We start from the raw sequence: 21230 nt of genomic DNA, 5'->3' as shown, positions 1-21230 counted from the left end.
GACAGAATGGCATAGTGAACCCCATGTCCCTACCACCCAGTTGGAACAATCTCTACAGGCGCTGATCTTGTTTCGAGGAGCATTTCTGAATTAGTTACAATATAGCTTGTTTTGGTTTTTTGGCCTCCAGGCATGTTGTATCTTAGCTCCCTGAGCAGGGATTAAACCTGCACTTCCTTGCATTGGAGGGCAAAGTCTTAACCGTTGGACCTCCAGGGAAGTCCCTAACTGGAATTTTTAAAAGCAAGTCCAAGACACAATGTCATTTCACTTGTAAATACTCCAGTGTGCCTCTGTAGCTAAAAAGAACTTTCTTTTTTGATGTAACTCTATAGACACTGGTATTTATTTAGCAACTATTGGTATTTGTTTGGGATTGATATTTAGGTTAAGCATAGCATCACTGACTCAATGGACATGAATTTGATCAAACTCCAGGAGATAGTGAAGGACAGGGAAGCCTGGCGTACCGCAGTCCATGGGGTCGCAAACAGTTGAACACGACTTGTCGACTGACCAACACATGATAATAAGACCCTTTACACAATTTAGTTAATGAAATCTCAGCCCAGCAGAGAAACACCTTAGAAATTCGTAACCTCCGCAGTGGAAAGAAATGCTCTGGCCTTGAGAACTTTGCTGTTTGCATTTTACTTATGAAGAAAAACTGCTCAGCCAACTCAGGGTAAGCTGTGGAGAGGCTGCAATCCAAGAGACGGCAGAGCTTGGAACAAGAGGCGACAAGTCAGAGCCTGACTTGCTCCATCCCCCCTGGATATTCAGGTTATTAAAGGGACAAAGCTTCCTCGTATGAAAAATTCCTTTTAAAAACAAAACCAAAAAAACTTACTTATACCTTTAAATTACATTATCAAGATAGAAACACCCAGACTTCTTAAAAAGGTAGTGCCTTTAAAAAAAAAAAAACTATGCATAAAAAGTTTTGAAAAATCCGATTCCTATTTCTACTCTCCTCAGGTGTGTGTGCAGAAAGAGCACTGGAGGAATGTTGCTTCAAGCCTAAGCAATCTCAGTGTAAGTATTTCTGTTTGCTCTGTGTCCTTCCTTGCAATCTCTGCACCTCATCTATGAACCCGCACTCAGGAGATGGAAGCAGAGGAGCAGTACTGCATTGACTTGCCTGAAGAAATGTTCGACTGCACAAGCATAGGCTTGGGGTGAGTCTCTGCCTCAAGGACTGGCTGATAAACCCACTCTCAGTCACACAGGCTTTGGGCCTTCTAACTCCAGCCTCCTAGACTCAAAACCCCAGGTCAGCCCTGGAGACAGTCACAGCATACTGCTGATTCTCCCTTATGCTTGCCATTACTTCCTGCAAGAGTGCCCAGTGTGAATGGATGCCCTCCTCAGGCCCAGTCCACCAGGGCTGGAGATTGGGATGTGTTACACAAAGGAGCTGCCACCCACTGTTGTGGGTGAGGACTCTGTATGAGGAAGGAGATATTGTCACCCTGGATGGCAGTGTGCATACGCTCACTGAAAACTGGACTACTTTATTTATTTAATTTTTGTCTGCGCTGGGCTTCACTGCTGCGTGCTGGCTTTCTGTAGCTGCAGTGATGCAGGGCTCCTCTTTGTTGTCGTGCATGGGTTTCTCATTGCGATGGCTTCTTTTGTTGTGGAACACAGGCTCCAGGGGCTTCCCTGGCTCACTGGTAAAAAATCTGCCTGCAATGAAGGAGATGTGGGTTTGATCCCTGGGTCAGGAAGATCCCCTGGATGAGGAAATGGTAACGCACTCCAGCATTCTTGCCTGGAGAATCCCATGGACTGAAGAGCCTGGTGGGCTCCAATCCATGGGGTCACAAAAGAGTCAGACGCAACTTAGCCACTAACCGACCACGGGCTCTAGAGCACGGGCTTCAGTAGCTGTGGTGCACAGGCAGCCTGTGGAATCTTCCTGGGCCAGGGAGGGCAAACTCTTAACCACTGGACCTCCCGGGAAGTGCCCGAGCTACGTCCACAGGCTTCGACAGGTGTCCCTCCCTCTGGGCCCACCCGTCTGATGTCTGTGTGACTTGCCCTCTTGCCGCTTTCACTTGTTTTGCATCTCTGCACAAGTACCCCATTATCAGGGAGGCCTTCTCCCCCGACCCCAGCACACACCCAGCCCTTTCTTCTCCTTGCTTTGTCTCTACCACTATCACAACCTGATACATAGTTATAATTTGTTGTGTGTTTTGGTTGCTACCCTATGCCTTGAACCTAGATCAGTGCCTAGAACATCCAGCAAGGGTCCATCACATTTGTCCAGGGTGAATGACCTCCTTAAGAACAAGGCCAGGCCCCCTTTTCCAGCCATACCTGACTGATCAGAGCAGGCAGTGAAAACAGATGCCCTTTGCCGAGCAGGGGCTCTGTAGGAAATCCATGGGGAAATACAAAGGAGCTTTCCAGATCCAACACTCACCCTGAAAACCTAGCTGTTTTAGTAGGAATGCCAATTTCTTAAATCTGTATCTTCCGTGACCACGTTTTGAGCGTGGGACCACCAGCTTGTCCTGTGTTCTTACCCTTCAGGGTGTACGTGAAGTTTCCCAGTGCCCCGACTAACAAACTTTCAGGCACTTACACTTTCATAATATATCCCTCTCAGAGCTATACCACTGAAAGGTGTTCCTTCAACAACAGAAAGATTTATTACTTTCTTCCCCCACAGAAAAACCACAAAAATATTTTCTTCTTGACTACAGCAGTGAGTTCCAAGTTTCATTAAAGAACTGGCCAGATGCTTCCTCCTAGCTTGTGTGGGAAGAAGTTAAGATAAAGGGCACTTGGAACTCTACCTCTGAACACCTGCCTCATACCTTATTCCCTCATGACAGGTATTCTTCCTGTTTTCCTGGAGTCGGAGATATAGAGCTGTATATGATCTGCTTCTCCCAGCAGCTGGGGCTCTGGAACCCCCCCTCCCCCACATCCAGGCCCTCTCCTTCTGGGTATTAATAATAGATGGCTTTTATTGAGCTGTGCACCTGCCATAAACCAGACATGGCACTTCACAAATTGTTTCAAATTCTTAATCTCCAAACTGGAAAAGAGCTGTAACCTGAGTGTCTGCTGCTTGGACAGCCCCTCTCTCTGTAACAGCAGAGCCTGTCTTTCTGTCTCTGTCTCTGAGAACCACTCTCCCCCAGTAGATTTGTAGAGAAGAATGGGAATCATCTCCAAAGCCAGCCCAGGCTGTGGCCAGCTCCACCGCTTTCTCCTGTCCCCAGCTCCACCCTCAGCCAGGTCTCTGCTCACCAGAGTGTGGGGCCTGGCCTGTGTCCTGGGGCTGCCATCTTCCCCAGGCATGACACTCATGGTGGCCTCAGGGGTGACATTGACAGAATAACGGCCCCCAGAATGTCCACATTCTGGAACCTGTGAATATGTTACCTTACATGGTAATAGGACTTTGCAGATGCAATTAAGTTAAGGACCTTGAGTTGGGGAGATTGTCCTGAAATATCCGGGTGAACACGATGTAATCACAAGGGTCCTTATAAGGGAAAGAGAGTAAAAGTCAGAGAGGGAGATATGACGATGGGAGCAGAGGTCAGAGGGATATGAGGAAGAGGCCAAGGAATGCAGGCTGTCTTTAGAAGCTGAAAAGGGCAAAAAAACAGATTCTCACTTGGTGGATTCAGAAGGAATGCAGCCCAGTAGACATCTTGATTTTAGGTCTTCTAACATGCAGACAGTAAGACAGTACATTTGTGGTGTTGGTGACAGTTCGTTGTACCAGCCACAGAAAACTAATACAAGGGACCGTGCAGGGAAGTCACATTCACTGTTGTTGTCTTCTCTCTTAATTCTGCACATCTAACATGAATGTGTAAGCCGCTTCATTAGAAATTTGGGGATATGTATGGGGAAAAATGAAAATTAAATATAATTGTTCCCAGAGCCCCAAGTGAAGAAGGAAAAGCCCTTAGCAGTGTGTCTTCATAGGCCTGGCCCATTTCCTCACCTTGCTAACCAGTCCCAAGGCCAAACCTATTTCTTCTTTTCCTCTGTGAGCCCACTGCTCTCCATGGTGCCATTCATTCATTCAACAAGTGTTTACTAGTTGCCTGTGGTGTCCATTCTAGGTGCTGGGAGTAGAGCACACAAAAGACAAAGGATACAAGCTATCACTATATTTACCATTTACTACAACACCCCCCAAGCCCCATGATATCCCCACTCAACAAAATCCTTCCAACCCTTGCCCTCTACTGCAAATAGGATCATCTACAGGTAAGGATAATCCATAGCCAAACATTTTTCAAAGTCTAAGTTACTCAGAAATCATACCATGTTGTTAGATGACTCCCAGGATAATCTGAGAAGTTTCGTTTCTCCAGTTCTTGTTCTCTTTAGGGTCCCTCTGCCAGAGTGTAATCAAGATAGCCCTCCTCCTTCTTCCTGTGGTCTTCTGATCACCAGTGATTAATTCTTAGATATCACACACACACACACACACACACACACATACACCAAAGAAAAACCATCCGTGTTAGTCCAAATCCATACTAAGGAAGTGAGGGGAGAATCATCCTACATGAATTTCGTTCTTCCAACATATTCTGCCCAACTGAATGGGGACGTGCCTCACTTTTGTTATGCAAAGCAGCTCCAATTGCTCCTTTCTCGGTTCCTACCTGGAGACGATGCCCAGGACTTGCCCTAGCAATGCTGCCTATTATGGTGCCCTTCCAAACAGAAAGACCTCTAGTCATTACATCACCCCTTTCTACCCAGAAGCTTGGTAGATGTGCTTTTTAGATTCATTGAGCCGCATCACATTCCTCTCCAGGGCTGCTTCGACTAATAGACTCCACGGGGACATGAATCTGCACCCTCTTTCCCCAATCCCTACCAAGTGCTCCAGAGTTATGGGACTTTTCTAGCTATAGGAAGGAACTCCCAAGGGAAAATACCTCCTTTTCATCACTTGTAAATTATTCTTTCCTCCTTCTTCTCCTCCTCTCCTATGGTCTTTTCCTAACAAAGGATGAACGGGCACCATCCAGCAGATACTTAAAAAAAAAAAAATTGTATTGGAGTGTAGTTGATTTACAATGTTGCCAGGTGTACATCAAAGTAATGCAGTTATACATATACATACATCTACTCTTTCTCAGATTCTTTTTCCAGATTCTTATCCTAATTACAGAATATTGAGTAGAGTTCCCATCCTATATCATAGGTCCTTGTTGATTATTTTATATAGAGTAGTGTGTATATCCTCAGAGAAGGCAATGGCACCCCACTCCAGCACTCTTGCCTGGAAAATCCCATGGACGGAGGAGCCTGGTGGACCGTAGTCCATGGGGTCGCTAAGAGTCGGACACGACTGAGCGACTTCACTTTCACTTTTCACTTTCATGCACTGGAGAGGGAAATGGCAACCCACTCCAGTGTTCTTGCCTGGAGAATCCCAGAGACGGGGGAACCTCATGGGCTGCCGTCTATGGGGTCGCACAGAGTCGACATGACTGAAGTGACTTAGCAGCAGCAGCAGTAGCAGTGTGTATATGCTAATCCCAAACTCTTACCCTCCCGCCCCACATCCTGGCCTTTCCCCTTTGATAACCATAAGTTTGTTTTCAAAGTCTAAGCCTGTTTCTGTTTTATACATAAGTTCATTTGTATCCTTTTTTTTTCTTAAAGATCTCACAGATAAGTGATATCACATGATATTTGTCTTTCTCAAGCAAATACTTCTGATTAAAGCAAATATTAGCTCTCTGGGCACTGAGAAATTTCAGAAGGAAAAAATGTGAGCAATAGAATCTGATGAAGCTTACTACCATTAGCTACACAGTGCTGGTTGAAGCGTGATTACTGTAATAGAAATAAAAATGCATTGATTATGCGTTTACTGGTTGCCAGGGCTTTACTAAATGTTTTTCTTGCCTTTAGCTCATTTAGTCCTCCTCAATGAAGTTAGGATGATTTTAATCCACATTTCACAGATGAGGAATTTGAGGCTGTGAGGGGTTAAGAAAATTGCTCCAAGATTACATTGGGAGTTGGTGGCAGAGTGGGGGTTCAACCAGGTTCAGCTAATGGTCAGACCTTAACCTCTGCTATATGGTGCTTTAGTGACTGGAATCCTCTCCAGGCTGGTACCTCCTATTTCCAGTTCCATTCTTAACTGAAAATGATAAAGGCAGCAAAGAAGGAAAAGACAGGTTTCCTGAGCAAATTTGAGGACCCCTGAGAATTATAGATAGGTGGAAGAAACCTGAAGCCAGGAATGCAAAATTTTAAATTACAACTATTTGAGCAATAATAAGTTTGGAAATTCGTGGTTTAGAGTCAAGCATGGTGTAGGGACCGGTGGCAACATTTATTTTGAGAAGTGTCAAGGACTGCCACCTCCATTTAGATGCTTTTAATAAATGACAGTCTAAAATACTCTAAAGAGAATCCCAGCAGAGACTACAAGCCAAGAGTCTTTGGCTTACAAAATCATGGGGGCTGCTACTTCCTAAGTTACCATGCACAGAAGCAAAACTTGGCAGAATCAGAGACAAAGGATTTTGATCTTGTTCCCACCATTGCAAAACAAACCGCTGGATTACCTCTGTTGCTGCTCCTGAGTACCAAATCCTGCTAGGCACTGTTTGGAAGAGAATCCCATTTAGGTCTTTGCCCAGGGAAGTCAGCCCCTCTAGAGGTAGTCCCCCAAAGACCTAAGTTCAGGGTCTTTTCTACTCCTTTTTGTTTTCTGCAGAGTTCTATTTCTTAAGGAAATTTTCTGCATGTAATCAAGCTGCTACTCTGACACCATTTTCATTGAGTAACTCATGGTGATGTCACACCAGCCAGGCACTAGGGGAAGCCCTGCTTTTATGGGTTGGCTCTTAATTTAGGAATTTTTATTTTCTGACTTCCCCCCCACCTTTTTTTTTTTTTTTTTTTTTTTTGCTGGACTCCACTGCATTTGAGCAAGATGCCTGAGTGGTGAAGTGTTGCCTGCTTTTGAGAAAAGGAATTCCTGCTCGTTGAGAGGCAAATGGTCGAGTGAAAGCAAGATGTGAGTCCTATAATAGTACATCTTAATTGGAGAGTTGGCAAGAGAGGAAGGATATGTAGGCTTGGTGTGGGCTCCATTGCTCCTAATGGGGTTTGTGGAAATGAGCTGAAGAGATAGGCCACGGACAATAAGACTCACAATCCCCCCCTACTGCCACTGTCCTATGTACCTAGGGAGCCAACTGCCTCTTCCCTGGCACCTGGGCAACCACATCTAACCCACATCCCAGCTTCCTCCCTCGCCTCTCGGCTGCTCTGTGCAAGCTTGGCAAACCTCGCCTGTAAAAGCCTAATCCAAACAGCATGTCCGCTGAGCTCAGGGGGGTGACTCATGTGCAGTGATGCGTGAGGCCAGCAAGTGGAGATTAGGATCTGGCCCGCCCGCCAGCCTACCCTGCACTTCCTTTGATCAGCTCTGATGGTTTTTAATTCTGCAGAAGCAGCTTCCTGCCAGGGACAAGTACCTCTTGGTGGAGGCTGGAGCTGTGTCGATGCTGACCTACTTGTCAGAGTCAAGGCCTGCATGTGCTGATGGCACGTGGACCGACACTCTGGGCTCACAGCCCACGCAGAGCCAAGAGGGGAGCCTCTTTCGCTGCGGTGCCCGTGGTAACATCAGAAGCTTGCTTCGAAGCCAACACCAGCAAGGCCATGCGTGTGAGCAGCCCGGTTTCTGAACCTAATCCTGGCATTGGTTAGACTCACTGGGTAATAGAGAAAAATGGGACTCTCTCTAGGGGACTTTTTTTTTGGTAAGCTGGAGCATCTCTAAGGACAGTGTTTGGCACAAAATGAAACACTCTCTGGGCTCTTCAGAAGTGCTTTTTCACATCTGTTTTGCTCAAAATGGAACACATTCGAAGTATATTACTTTCTTGAACTTTTCTCCCCCTGCTTGAGTAGAATGTGTTTGCCTCTTGCTTCCTCCAAATCCCCGCAATGACCAACACTAAACAGAGCCCCTGAGACCAGGTCTTATTCTCTCTGTTTCTCTCTCATCCTTTATCATGCTCTCTCCTTTCTCTCACTTTTCTCAGGAAGTGAAGGAGTGATTCTCAACCTCAGTTGCAAGTCAGGGAGACCCTGGGGTCAGGCTCGGGCTTTAAAAAATCCCCAGTCCCAGGCTCCACCCTAGCATAATTCACTCAGAGTCTCTGAGGGTAGGTCTAGACTTCAATAGTGTGTGCCTGTGTGTGTGCTCATCACTCAGTGGTGTCTGACTCTTTACGACACTATGGACTGTAGCCTGCCAGGCTCCTTTGTCCATGAGATTCTCCAGACCAAAATACTGAAGTGGGTTGCCATGTCCTCCTCCCAGGGGTCTTCCAGACCCAGGGATCAAACCCAAATCTCATATCTCCTGCACTGGCAGGTGGGTTCTTTACCATTAGCACCACCTGGGAAGTCCTCAACAGTGTATGAAGCTCCCCACTGTGCAGGCAAAATTGAGACTCATTGAAATTTAGGATCACGTGGCATAAGCTGTCAGCCCTAGAAATGCTTCCTGTTTCCTTGTCTGTCCTTCCCACCACCATTCAATCTGAGAGCCTTCTAGAGACTGGTGTACATTGATACTTTAACCAGGTTAAGGTCAGATGTTACCCAGATAGGGTAACTAGACTACCTATAAAAAGAATTTGTTCCTCTGATTTAAAGTATTTACCCTCCCCTTGTGACTTAGCAGAGGCTAAACATGAGGAACTGAAACACAGAATAGATGGATCTCGCAGGGAAGAAGTAGAGGATAGCTCAGTACACAGCACAGGGACCAACCCAAAGGGAATTTCTGGGAGACAGGTTTGTATATGGTGGTAATGGGCTGTGGGTAGGGCTTTCAGATCAAATAAGGACCCTAGCTAAATTTGAATTTTCCAGTAAACAACAAGTAGTACAATATTTGGAACATACTTATACTAAAAAAAACTATTCATTATTTATTTGAAATTCAAATTTAATTGGGTGTTCTATAGTTTGTTTGCTAAATCTGGAAATCCTAGTTGTAGATGGCAGAACTGCGAGAATTTGGGGTATTTGAGGTAGTGGTAGGTCTCACCTGTGTGCATCACTGTCCTCCAGGGTGTGTTGAGGAGAACGGGTAGAATTTGGGGCTGTCCCAATGACTAGGGATTGTTATGAGCATCTAGTGGGTGTGAACCAGGATGTCAAGTATACTGCGGTATGTAGAATAGTTCCAATGAAGAATTATCGCATCTAAAATGCCAATATAATGCCCTGACCTGTCCCACCCACTTCACCATTTTACTGAGGACTCCCACCTGATTGCCTTCACATAATTGCTCCCTAGAAAGTAATGCACTGGCCTCTCAGAGTAAGTTCAGAAACTATCCCCAGAAAAGAGCCAGTTGGATAAATTCCAAGGTACATGCTTCATGTAGTCCAGCCGAACTATATAAATGATCCAATGAAATGAACCCTTGAATTTAACCCAAGCCTTCAAAGTTTACAATAAGTACTGCCGCCTTCGGGAAGCCTTCCTTGATTGCTCCAGTCTTCACTGATAAGTTTCCTCAATCCCTAGAATCTTTGTTCTTCTCATTTAATGCTTGAACATATTCTAATAGAGGCATGTGTCTAGCCTGTGAGTCTCCCTAACCACCCGGGTGATATTGAGGAAGTGAGACCAAGTTCTAGGTGACCTTGGTCATGTTACTAATTTGATGGTTAGTTTTGTTGTTTGTGGCACTTTTCAGGTTTTTTAAAAACTCTGGTGTAGCTGCAATTAAATGTACAGCTAGGTGAAGCAATTAAAGTAAAGATGAAAGGGGGTTGAGAAACCACATAGAGGAAGGGGAAGATCAGGAGCCTGAGATAAGATAATTTTGTAAATGGGTATTAAACTTAAGTTCAGGCTCCCTGACAGTCAAAGGAAAAAGGGAAACACAACTGGTTACTGTCTGGAAAAAAAGGAAGCAATATTAGCTCATGAGGAAGCATAATCTTTTTCTTGTGAATTCTAAGTGAAATTTATCATATAGATCCTAAAAGACAAGACACTGAGAAACAAAATGGAAAATGTCTTCCGCTGTGTTTTTGGAAGATATAAAAAAAAAATGTGGGTGGGCTTTTTTGTTTCTTTTGTTTTTTGTTTTTCTATTTCTTCTGTTTACTTTCTAAGAAATTTGGGACTGTAGTATTGAACTTTGACTCAGTGAAGGCACTCTTGTAAGGTGTTAAAAATATTATTTTCTTTTTTTGGTTTGTTTTGTTTTGTTTCATTTCTAGTGATCTGATTAATCGGGGAACTCAGTTTTCACCACCCGGAGCTTTCCCACGGACAGAAGAGCCTAGCGAGCTACAGCCCTTGAGGTTGAAGAGTCAGACACGACGGAGTGACTAAGCAACAGCTTTCATGAAGCCTTCATGTGTGGCTCTCCCAGGAGCTCTGACAGCCTTCAGGAACAGGTAGGGATGCTGTAAGCATCTAGGGTTGCGGTGAGAGGTAATAGAAGGATAGCTGGAAACAGCCACATTCTACCTCGCACCCCGCCTCCCCGCCATCCTCTCCGCACCCCACCTCCCTGCCAAGTTAGAAGCAGATAGTTGGAATTATCCAGCTATCTTTCCAGCCACATCCTCAGGAAAGGGATAAAGGAAAACAGAGTGTCACCAAGGGCCCACCCCAGGGCAGGATCCTGAGAGTGGCTTGAGGGACTGCCTAATCCCATGTATCATGCTTCAGTAAAGTGCTACACTTTGGGGTTATTTTGCCTCTCTTCTAAAGTCAGGGAACAAATAATCAGATGACTCAAAAAAAAAAAAAGAGTTTCCTTTTTTGGTTTTATTTGGGGCTTTTTTTGTCTTGTTTTTAGACCAACGTACTAAATGGGTGGGGGACTAAAACAAACGGAAAATGAGCCACAGATGAACCCCCCACCCTGGGCAGGGCAACATCAGTAAGAGAAAACTGTTGCCTGGGACTTTGAAGGGTGGCTGGTGAGCACACGTGTCCCTAGCCACCCACCCCCATCTCGGAGGCCAGCCCTTCTGCCTGGTGGCTAGCAATGACAAAAACCAAGATGAATCACCAATATGTCAGGATCCATAAATTGTGAAAAGTCTAAGCAGCAGGTCTGGGATGAGAGATCAAGGCCAAAGGTAAATATTTCTGAAATAGGCTTTTGTTTTCCGATGGCAGCTTGGATTTCCTTCCTGTTGGTGAGAAAAGGATGGCGGGGCTAGGCGGGGCTGATCCAGCTGCAGAGGGAAAGGCTGCTAGAGCGGGAGGGGACTACTTTTCTCACTCCCAGGGAGCCTCCCCAGGGCTCCCCCCGCTTCTCCTTGCTGAGGCTGGAGGGAGGGGCACCCAGGGAGAAGTCTCTACCTCCTTCCCTAGGAGAAGGAGGTGGTTCTGCCGGTTCTTCCCTGGTTGTGCTGACCTTACTGGCCTAGGGGGCTTGCTTCTGGGTCAGAGGATACCAGCCTCAGTGCTGAAATGTGTCTCCTGGACTCATTTCTAATCCTCTGGCAGGTCAGTGTTGACTCATGCTCTCCCTTCACAAGGGATTAGACGAAGGGGGCTTAGGGTCATTTTTGGCTAGTGAGCATCTGAACCCCCTTCCCACGTTTGGGACGCTATCACTTCATGAATTTCAGTGCCCTATAAAAGACTGTTCTAGTCTTCTAGAAGTCTCTGGAAAAGTCTAGTCCCCTTTGCAGCTAGGACGTGGACATACAACCAAGACTTGGCCAATCAGGTGCTCTTGCTCAGGAAGGAATCAGAAGTTATTGGCACCAACAAAGTGGGACATTGGAGAATCCTTTCCGGGGGAGGCTGCAGGGCAACAAAAATATCCAGGCTCCCACTGCCCGTGGTGGTGTCAAGGGTCGAGGGCTGAAGACAGTGATGGTGGGAGCGGTGCAGCCCTCGGCAGCGGCCGCAGGGCGCCCTCATCTCACTCTTTCTAGGCTGTGATTGTACCTGTGGCCTCAGATATGATCCTGAGTTCTCGGTTCTTATGTTTTCTGATCCTCTTTTTCCGTCTTCTCAGTGATTATTCAATAGCTTTTTTGAGAAATTCCTTTTCTTAAATCGGTCAGAGTTAGTTTCTGTTGCTTGCAGCGGAAAACCCTGATTCTGCCCAGCTACAACTGGTTTCAGTCAATCATTTGCAGATGCCCCTTTATTTTCTCTTCCCTGCTTGCATTCTTCAAGCCTCTGTCCTCCTGGCAGTTCCACAAGTAATCCAGAAAAGGAGGAACGAGCATGCAGAGAATTTGACCACAGCTGGGAAGTGAGCCAAGAGAACTCTGAAGAACTTGAGTATTAGCTCCTTCACTTTGTGAGGTGGGGTGGATGTGGGATTAATGAGACAGGAGGCTGTGGGCTGTTCATCTTATGTTGTTTTTCTCATCTCTAATTTGATTCTACAGTGATTCCCTATGGCACTTACAGAGCCCGCGAGGGCATGGACTGAGTTGCCTTGTTTTCCCCAGTATCCAGGCCATCCAGGATGCTCAGTAAATAGTAGTAAAACGTGACAAAGAAAGTTTGAGAAGGAAATCAGGAGAAAGAAGGTACATATATCCTTAGTGTCTCTGTAGAAAAAGAACTGTCTCAACTACATGGGCTGGTGAGTCGAGCCAACACTGCCGGCATTTGGTGGCGTTGATTGAAAAGCAAGAACCTAGAGCTTTAGCCATCAGACTGTCAAAGACCGACACATACTCCCAGGCAGGCAGAGCCTAACCTGGGTCTAGTCCAGGGAGAATGTCAGTCCATTCTTTCTTGGAAGAGAACCCCAAGAGTGCCTGCAAGTTCAACTGAGATGGCTCTCCAGAAAGCATTTTGAATCAATTTCAAATGCATTGACAGTACTTGGTTGAAACCCCAGACAAAGGTTGAGGGTGGGTGGAGTTAGTTTGAATCTAGAAGACCAAGAGCAGGTTACCTTAACCGTTAAAGAACCTCAGTGCATCTATTGTATGGGTTTCCCAGGTGGTACAGTGGTACAGAATCTACCTGCTCATGCAGGGGACTCAGGTTACATCCCTGGGTTGGGAAGGATCCCTGGAGAAGGAATGGCAACCCACTGCAGTATTCTTGCCTGGAAAATTCCATAGGGTTGCAAAGAGTTGGACACGAGTGAGCATACACACATGCACACAGCATCTTGTTTTGAGGAACATTTATTCAGATTTGAGTCCACAAGGAAGTGTTTGCTACAAACTGACAATGGTTCTAATTTTTGTTTGTGGGATTAACCAAGGAAACATTTACCTTAGGCAGCTCTCTTAACTAACCTAAGTTTTCATTTCCTGATTTTAAAATCTCTGGTTATAGAGAGTTTGGGCTATCTTGCTCACTAATTTCCTAGCTAAAATTCGATGTTTCTGTTAATTTTCTTAAGGACAAGAATCATGTGTTCTTTTTCAAATACCCTTGCATCCAAGTACAAAGCTGGACCCAGGAGGCACAGACAGCCCATGGTGTGGCCATGTTCTGAAAAGACTAGGCTAGACCCCTCTAAGACCTTTCTCAAGCCGGGACCTAAGGTTAGCAATGAGAACGTTAGAAGGGGGAAAACACTGTAACTAGGATCTGTAACCAGTTTCTGGTGCTTAGTTCGGCTAATGAAGCTGAATTTCCAAGATATGTACTTCTAGCCTATGCTTGTCCCTTGGACTGCAAGGAGATCCAACCAGACCATCCTACAGGAAATCAGTCCTAAATATTCACTAGAAAGACTGATGCTGAAGTTGAAATGCCAATATTTTGGCCACCTGATGCAAAGAACTGATTCATTTGAAAAGACTCTGATGCTGGGAAAGATTGAGGGTGGGAGGAGAAGGGGACAAGAGAGGATGAGGTGGTTGGATGGCATCACCGACTCGATGGACATGAGTTTGAGTAGGCTCCAGGAGCTGGTGATAGACTGAGAGGCCTGGTGTGCTGCAGTCCGTGGGGTCGCAAAGAGTTGAACACGACTGAGAGACTGAACTGAGCCTATCTTTAAATTCACACTGAACAGTAGAAGATAGTTAAAGCTGCGCATACGTCCAATACTGTCTGGGGCTAGTGAAGGAGAGAATTGTGAAACATCGTGTGTGTTAGTCGCTCAGTCGTGTCTGACTCTTTGCGACCCCATGGACTGTAGCCTGCCAGGCTCCTCCATCCATGGGCTTTTCCAGGCAAGAATATTGGAGTGGCTTGCCATTTCCTTCTCCAAGGATCTTCCCGACCCAGGGATTGAACCCAGGTCTCCTGCATTGCAAACACTTTGCCGTCTGAGCCGTCATACACATGCACGTATATTTTAAACCTGTGCTGTGCATCTTGGTTTCAGCCCTTGAAATTCTGTGTTGCCTGTTTTTGCTCCGAGAAGGTGTGCTGCGCGTCTTTCCGTCCTGGGCTTAGAATGATAAGCAGATTAGAAGGTCATGAGTGACAGCGGCCAGGATGGTCCTCTTACTTCCTCCGCTTCCTCTCTGGGGAGAGGCAGGAGGACTCCGGAGAAAACAGAGATGGGAAGGAAAACAAGTCCATCCCAGCGTGGGGAGCAGGGAGGGGAGAGAATGGTGACAGGCTGTGGGAGCTGCCAGCAAACGTCTGATTTCCTGCATTGCTCGGAGGAGAGGAGGCAAGTCTTCCCAAATCTGGGCGCCCCAACACGATTGCGAAAGCCACACCCATCGGCCCACAGACAGCCAACACTGCTGCTGAACCAGTGAGACACCTTGGGAAACCGCCCGAGTTTCTGGAGACATCTCTGTAAAAGCTGCCTTTTGCCCTGGTGGATGCTAGAATCCCAGCACTGGGCGACCCAGAGCCGCCTTTTGTTCACGGCAAAGTTAATTTCAGAAATGTTGTTCTCTGAGGGATGCGGTCCTTGGGCCAAGAGTCAATGCCTTCTCCCACCGGCGGCCGCGGGGCTGGCTGAGCACGCGCGCAGAGGCGCTCCTCGAGCTTTGAAGTCAACAGAGGTAGGCAGGGCAGGCCACGGTGGAAAACTGTGAAGTCAGCAGAGTTATCGCGGGCACTCCTCCCTTCCCCCTTGCTTCCCCTTTCTCCACCCATTTCCCCCCTCTCAGCTTGCAGCTTCTCATTTCCCAGGGGATCGCGCAGCCGTCCGGAGATACGAGGGGCCAGCCCACGGCTCCAGCTATCGAAGTATGCTCCCCCCAGCCCCCACCAAGTCTAAAACAAACACAGGAACGCATTCCATACATTTCCAAAGACTAGAGAGCGCACGCAGAAATCCTGGCCTTTGTGCCTTCTCCCTTAAACCCCACGAGTTTGGGGCCTCAAGTTTGAAGCCGGCTTCCTGCCTCCCCGGGGGGTTTTTGAAAGATTCAAAAGTGCCTCAGACCAAGACAGCTGCTTGGTTGATGGCTCACATTGAAACCACAAATTATAAAATGATAAATCGCTGCTCAAAGCTCTTCCAGGAAAGACTATGTTGTCAAGATTAAGTTACAACCTCATGGACCTATGAGTGAGTCGAGCTGCTGACTAACTCTCACACTTCTTTTCCTGCCGAAGATGTTTTTGCTTCGTGAACTTTCACTGTTTCTGAATACTTGAAACAAATGACTGAAGGCAGGAAAAACATCGGGGACTTCTTAACCCATGGAGCTTATTACAGGCTTTATTATGTAACGGCTGCTTTCGTTTTGTGAGACCCAAAGGAAGTTGAAGAAATCTCTTTCTTCTTGAGCACTTAACTGCCAGCGATCTGTGAGAAATGGCTTCGTGTGGGCAGCTCCACTCACTTGAAACTCTAGTTGGAACGTGTAGTGTGTGCTAAATCAAAGCTGGTTTTAAGGAATTTGGGTCTTAAAGTATCTGTTCAGTGATTTGGGCAGGATTGCAACATGAATTACTGTATTTGGTTCCCGTGAAATGAATTCTTTGGACTGGTTTAGTGATCGAGTGTGACAAATAATTAGGCCACATGCATACTCTCATGTAATAATGCTCCTCTCTGCCAGGGTTTTGGCAGGCAGGAGGAGGTAAGATGAAATGCTTGTTTGACGCCTGTATATTGCCTTGCTGAGGGGTCTGGCACAATGACCTCATTGAGATCACCTGGGGCTGCAGGAAGAAACTCAATCATCCATCCATTCATTATGTGTCTCCAAGCACAGGGCCTTGGTTACACAACTCTGATCCGGTTTCTCCAAGGCCACTCAAGTCTTGAGGACCATCAGACTGTGAGTCATAATCACTTTAGCATTGACTCCTAAGTTCCCTCTTGTTGATTTTACACCTCAAGCCCTTCAGTTTCTCTCTTTCTTGGAGGCCTTGGGTTCTGTGTGACAGTTTTTGTTTTCTGATATCATCTTGTGTTATCACCCATGCCAGCCACTGCAGGGCCGGCCACGGCTACTCTTGTCTCTGCTTTTCTTGAAGTCAGGCCTGCTGTCGTTACTGCTGCTTTTTCTGGGCTACTTCAAGTTGTGGAGAGAGTTCTTTTCCTGTGATTATAGCTCTTTCTTCCAATTTTGACTGGCCCGGCGTCTCTGTGATTATAGCTCATTAGGACTCCTGAGGCTAGGAGGCACTATTTTTTTATGCTACCTTGGTTTTTTTTTTTTTTTTTTAATAACATGTATTATAACTTACTTTTTGCAGGGAAGTATAAATATGAAAACAATAGTAGTCATTAATCCCACAGTCCAGTAATGCTTCATAGTATTTTTTTTAAAAATAAAAGTAATAAACCCAAGGGAAAAAATTAAAGCAATAAAAATGGTATCAGAGAAAACTAAAAGCTCCTCTCCTGCCCCTTAATCCCGCCCCCAAATATAACTACCAGTACTAATTTTTATGTATCCTTGTTACTGCACATGTATGTCCTTTAACAAAATTTTACATAAAAATAATCTTTCTGTACTCATCATCACTCTACATTTTGCTTTTTTCACCTAAAATGCTAAGAGATTTTTCCATCTGTGCATTGCAGGGATACTCCCTATTTTTAATGTCTGCATAGTCTTTATTAGAGAATGTGCCTTCCAAATGAAATGCATTCAAATAAAATAATTCCAGGTCATTTCTGTCCTTTACTTCCTCCACTCCCTGAATCCAAAGTGACTTATCTGACTTACAAGTTTGGAAGAATAACCTAGGCATGTTAGTTTCAACCCTGGCCTTCCTGAGACTCTCATTTTTCACAGTGGTGAAAAAACTAGTATCTTCCTTGTATAGAGATTAGATGAGTTAATATATGTAAAGCTCTGATGCATAGAAATTATTCAGTAAGTGCTAGTTCTCATAATTAATTTTGCATATGCTGTACTGGGACTTGCTCTCTCCCTTAACAGTATATCTTAGGGATTATTCCACAGCAGTACATATGCATGCATGCTTAGTCGCTCAGTCGTGTCCAGCTCTTTGTGACCTCATGGACTGTAGCCCACCAGGCTCCTGTATCCATGGGATTTTTTCAGGTAAGAATGCTGGAGTGGGTTGCCATTACCTCCTCCAGGAGATCGTCCCGACCCAGGAACTGAACCCTCATCTCCTGTGTCTCCTACATTGACAGGCAGATTCTTTACCTGCTGAGCCATTGAGGAAACCCACTTATAGACATACTTCATTTTAAAAGTGGCTAGTATGGTGTTTCATAGTATAACCTCACTGTAGTTTACTTAGATGTGCTCCAATTTGTGTTGTTTCTAACATTCAACCCTTTCTCATCTGAGGATACTGATTCTGGAGTCGGTCATTGTAAGGTTCACCTGCCATAAGTATATTTCCCTTTATTTAACATATATATCATTTACTACCTGTCATACAATGTCCTAATCACCTTTAAAACTTTATTATTAACTCATTAATACTCATAATGATGCTTTTGAAATAGCAATTTAATCTCCATATTACACATTGGGAAACTGAGGCACAGGGAGGTTAAGTAACTTACCGGAGATCACATGGCTGGGAAAAGGAGGACTGAAAAAGCCAGGCCAGGCAGTCTGGCTCCCAAATTCATGCATTTGACCTCCCTGTCCACATTCTTCACCTCCCTTTATTCTAAACCTTGTGGCATCACTTCAATAAGACCCTGAGACTCATCTTGTCACATTTCACACCTCTATTGTGGATGGGAATTCAGCCTTTTTGGAATATATTAGGGACGTATGCTGCTGCTGCTAAGTCGCTTCAGTCGTGTCCGACTCTGTGCGACACCATAGACAGCAGCCCACCAGGCTCCCCCATCCCTGGGATTCTCCAGGCAAGAACACGTATAGATGATTTAAAAGAGAACGTGATCGGGACTTTGCTGGTGGTCCAGTGATTAGGACTGTGCTCGCCAACACAGGGGGCACGAGTTCAATCTCTGGTCAGGGAACTAAGATCCCACATACTATGTGGTGGGGCCAAAGGAAAAAAAATAAGACAAAACATGTTTGCCGAATCAGTCTGACTCAAATTACCAAGAGCCAGCTTTTCTAAGGACTGTCCCAACTATAGCCAGCCAACATGGAGAAAGCTTTTCAAGTGATGATACTAGCAATTGCCTTCAGAGGTCCCAGGTCTGGGCTCACAACTCTGCCACAGTGGCCTGCTGCACAAACTCACAATGCAGGTCAGCAGACAGCCTTAAAATAAACAAACATGTTTATGCTGTGCCCAGTTATGAAAAAGTGCATATCCAATTTGGTAGTGCAAAACTCATGCAAATAATCTTTGCTTTTTCCGATTCCTGCTGTGTATGAGTCTTTGACTTGGCCAACTCAAATTCCTAAAATACTAAGGTTCAGAAAGTCTGGTCAAAGTTTACTAGTTAAATATGAAACCCTGCCTCCTCTATCCATCATCACTGCCCCCATCCCTACCCTCAGGCCACTTTAGCTTTCAGACATGTGTACACTAAATGCTTTTTTCCTTTAAAGATATGGGTGAGATATTTCTTTTGGAGTATATCCAGATAATCTGGCAAATCTACACTTGATGTTAGCCACAGGGAAGAATATTAAAAAAAAGAGGAACAAAAAATAAAATTAGGGCAGACTATGGACTCACCCTCTTTAGAAATCAGAAAAATGGAAGACTTTACCAAACTGAAGGGTTTAATTTTTTTTTTTTGCTTCGTTAATGGAAAAAATATGTACACATACATAATTTAATATTCTGGAAAATTCTTAATGATTAGCATTTACATTTTCATTTCAAAAGTTATTGCTTATTTTAACATACTAAAACCTGTACTTTTTCCTTTTATACATAAACTTCTATCTCTGGGTTCTGTCTTTTAGAAAGAAAGTTACTTAAGGCCAGTTTTTTACCCATCCTGAAGCTTAAATTTTGGCTCAAGGAGCTTCCTGTCCTATTCCAGCTGTGACATGTTGAAAATAAACCTGGCAATTGGAGACAATTTGTTATACTTTCTGAGCTTTTGCTGTGGCTGTAGCCCTTTATGTCTTAGGAAATAGGATGGGAGATAGAGAGAGAAGTGAGGGAGAGGGAAGGAGAAGGGGAGGAGATATGATGGGAACAGGAAATAGGGTCTTCTGGTTTTCCCAGGCCTTCTTTCTGCTCCTTTTACCTTTGCATTCTCCAAGGGGATGAGCTGCCTCTGCACATACAGGCGCACCTCACTTTATTGTGCTTCACTTTTTTGTGCGCTTTGCAAATATTGTGCTTTTTACAAATGGAAGGTTTATGGCCATCCTGCATCAAGGAAGTCTATCAGCACCATTTTTCCAGTAACATTTGCTCATTTCATAACTCTGTGTCATACTTTGGTAATTCTAGCAATGAACGTGAAAAAAGAAAGAGTCACTCACTTGTGTCTGACTCTTTGTGACCCCATGGCCTGTAGCTCAGTAGGCGTCTATGTCCATGGAATTTTCCAGGCAAGAATACTGGAGTGGGTAGCCATGTCCTCCTCCAGGGGATCTTTGTGACTCGGGGATCTTTGTGACTCAGGGATCAAACCCAGGTCTCCCGTTTTGCAAGCATATTCTTTGCTGTCTGAGCCACTAGAGAAGCCCTTTTTCAATATTGTACTTGCTGCAGTGACATGATCAGTAACATTTCATGTTAGTACTACTACTCGCTGAAGGCTCAGATGACAGCCTTTTTTAGCAGTAAAGTGTATTTAAATTGGTCTTTTTCTATGGCTCAGTGGGTGAGGAATCCGCCTGCATAGAAGATATAGGAGACACGGGTTCCATTCCTTGGTCAGGAAGATCCCCTGGAGAAGGAAATGACAACTCACTCCAGAATTCTTGCCTGGAAAATCCCATGGACAAAGGAGCCTGGCAGGCTACAGTCCATGGGGTCACAAAGTGTTGGACATGACTGAGTGACTGAGTACACATTCACATATTTAAATTAAGGTATGTTGTTTTTTTAGACATAATGCCATTGCACACTTGATGGGCTACAGAATAGCCTAAGCATAAATTGTATATGCACTGGGAAACCAAAAAATCCATGTGACTTGCTTTACTGCAGTCTTCACTTTATTGCTGTGGTCTGGAACCAAACCCACAGTATCTCCGAGGTCTGCCTGTATGTCTAATCCAACTCTTCTCACAGGGAGGTAGTTGAGCAAGAAGGGATTGTGTTGAGATGGGAGCAGGGACTTGTCTTACCCTTAATTATAATGTACAGTGCCGGAGATTGAACACAGGAAACTAGATTCTGGCAGAATTGCTAAGAACAAAGACAGAAGTTGATTTAAAAAGAAGTGATCCATTTTTCATTAAAAATACCAACCACACACTCACGGAATTAATCACCATATCCTCCCACCCCAGTATCATCTACTGGAAACTGCTCTAAACCCTTGTCCTACTGAAGAAGTAGGTCCAACAGCCATGTTTTGTAGCTTGCTATCCAGCTATCCATTCTAATGGCTGATTGGAGAAGAGGTGAATCCCTGATTCAAGGGCAGTTAATCCGTAAATTCACTAGATTCCCATGACCTGTAGCCAGATATGAAAAGAGAAAGAGATCCTGGGCTAATCAGAGTCATTCTCAGAGGAGTGGCATGAAAGAAAGCAAACACAGAAGTTATTAGCAGTGCAGAAAGGAGGAAGGGTGAACTGTATTTATAATGATGAAATCCCACAAACACCGAAGGATGTCTGTTAGTGAGGTCTGTCAGCCCACCTCAAATTGAGAACTAGCTTTTAGCACTAGTTTCTCTGAGGCCAGCCCGTTACGGTTTCTGTTCTTGTGTTTCTGAAAGCTTCCATTATCTTATCTTGTATTTTTCTTTAAG

The 21230-nt window shown here is 45.0% G+C and overlaps 1 protein-coding gene across 1 annotated transcript in view; it reads left to right on the top strand.

Annotated features, from left to right (window-relative positions):
- LOC138436269 (uncharacterized) overlaps positions 1–21230 on the top strand; it is a 57252-nt gene that overhangs the window by 27478 nt on the left and 8544 nt on the right. The window contains exons 5-8 of the mRNA XM_069581924.1: positions 979–1178; positions 6950–7033; positions 7470–7689; positions 10276–10455. The gene's annotated coding sequence lies outside the window, so the exon portion shown is untranslated. The remainder of the gene's footprint in view (positions 1–978; positions 1179–6949; positions 7034–7469; positions 7690–10275; positions 10456–21230) is intronic.

The sequence above is a fragment of the Ovis canadensis genome, chromosome 3 (genome assembly GCF_042477335.2).
Source record: "Ovis canadensis isolate MfBH-ARS-UI-01 breed Bighorn chromosome 3, ARS-UI_OviCan_v2, whole genome shotgun sequence".
NCBI lineage: Eukaryota > Metazoa > Chordata > Mammalia > Artiodactyla > Bovidae > Ovis > Ovis canadensis.
Note: the sequence above shows the minus strand (reverse complement) of the source record. Positions and strands in the feature narration are given on the sequence as shown.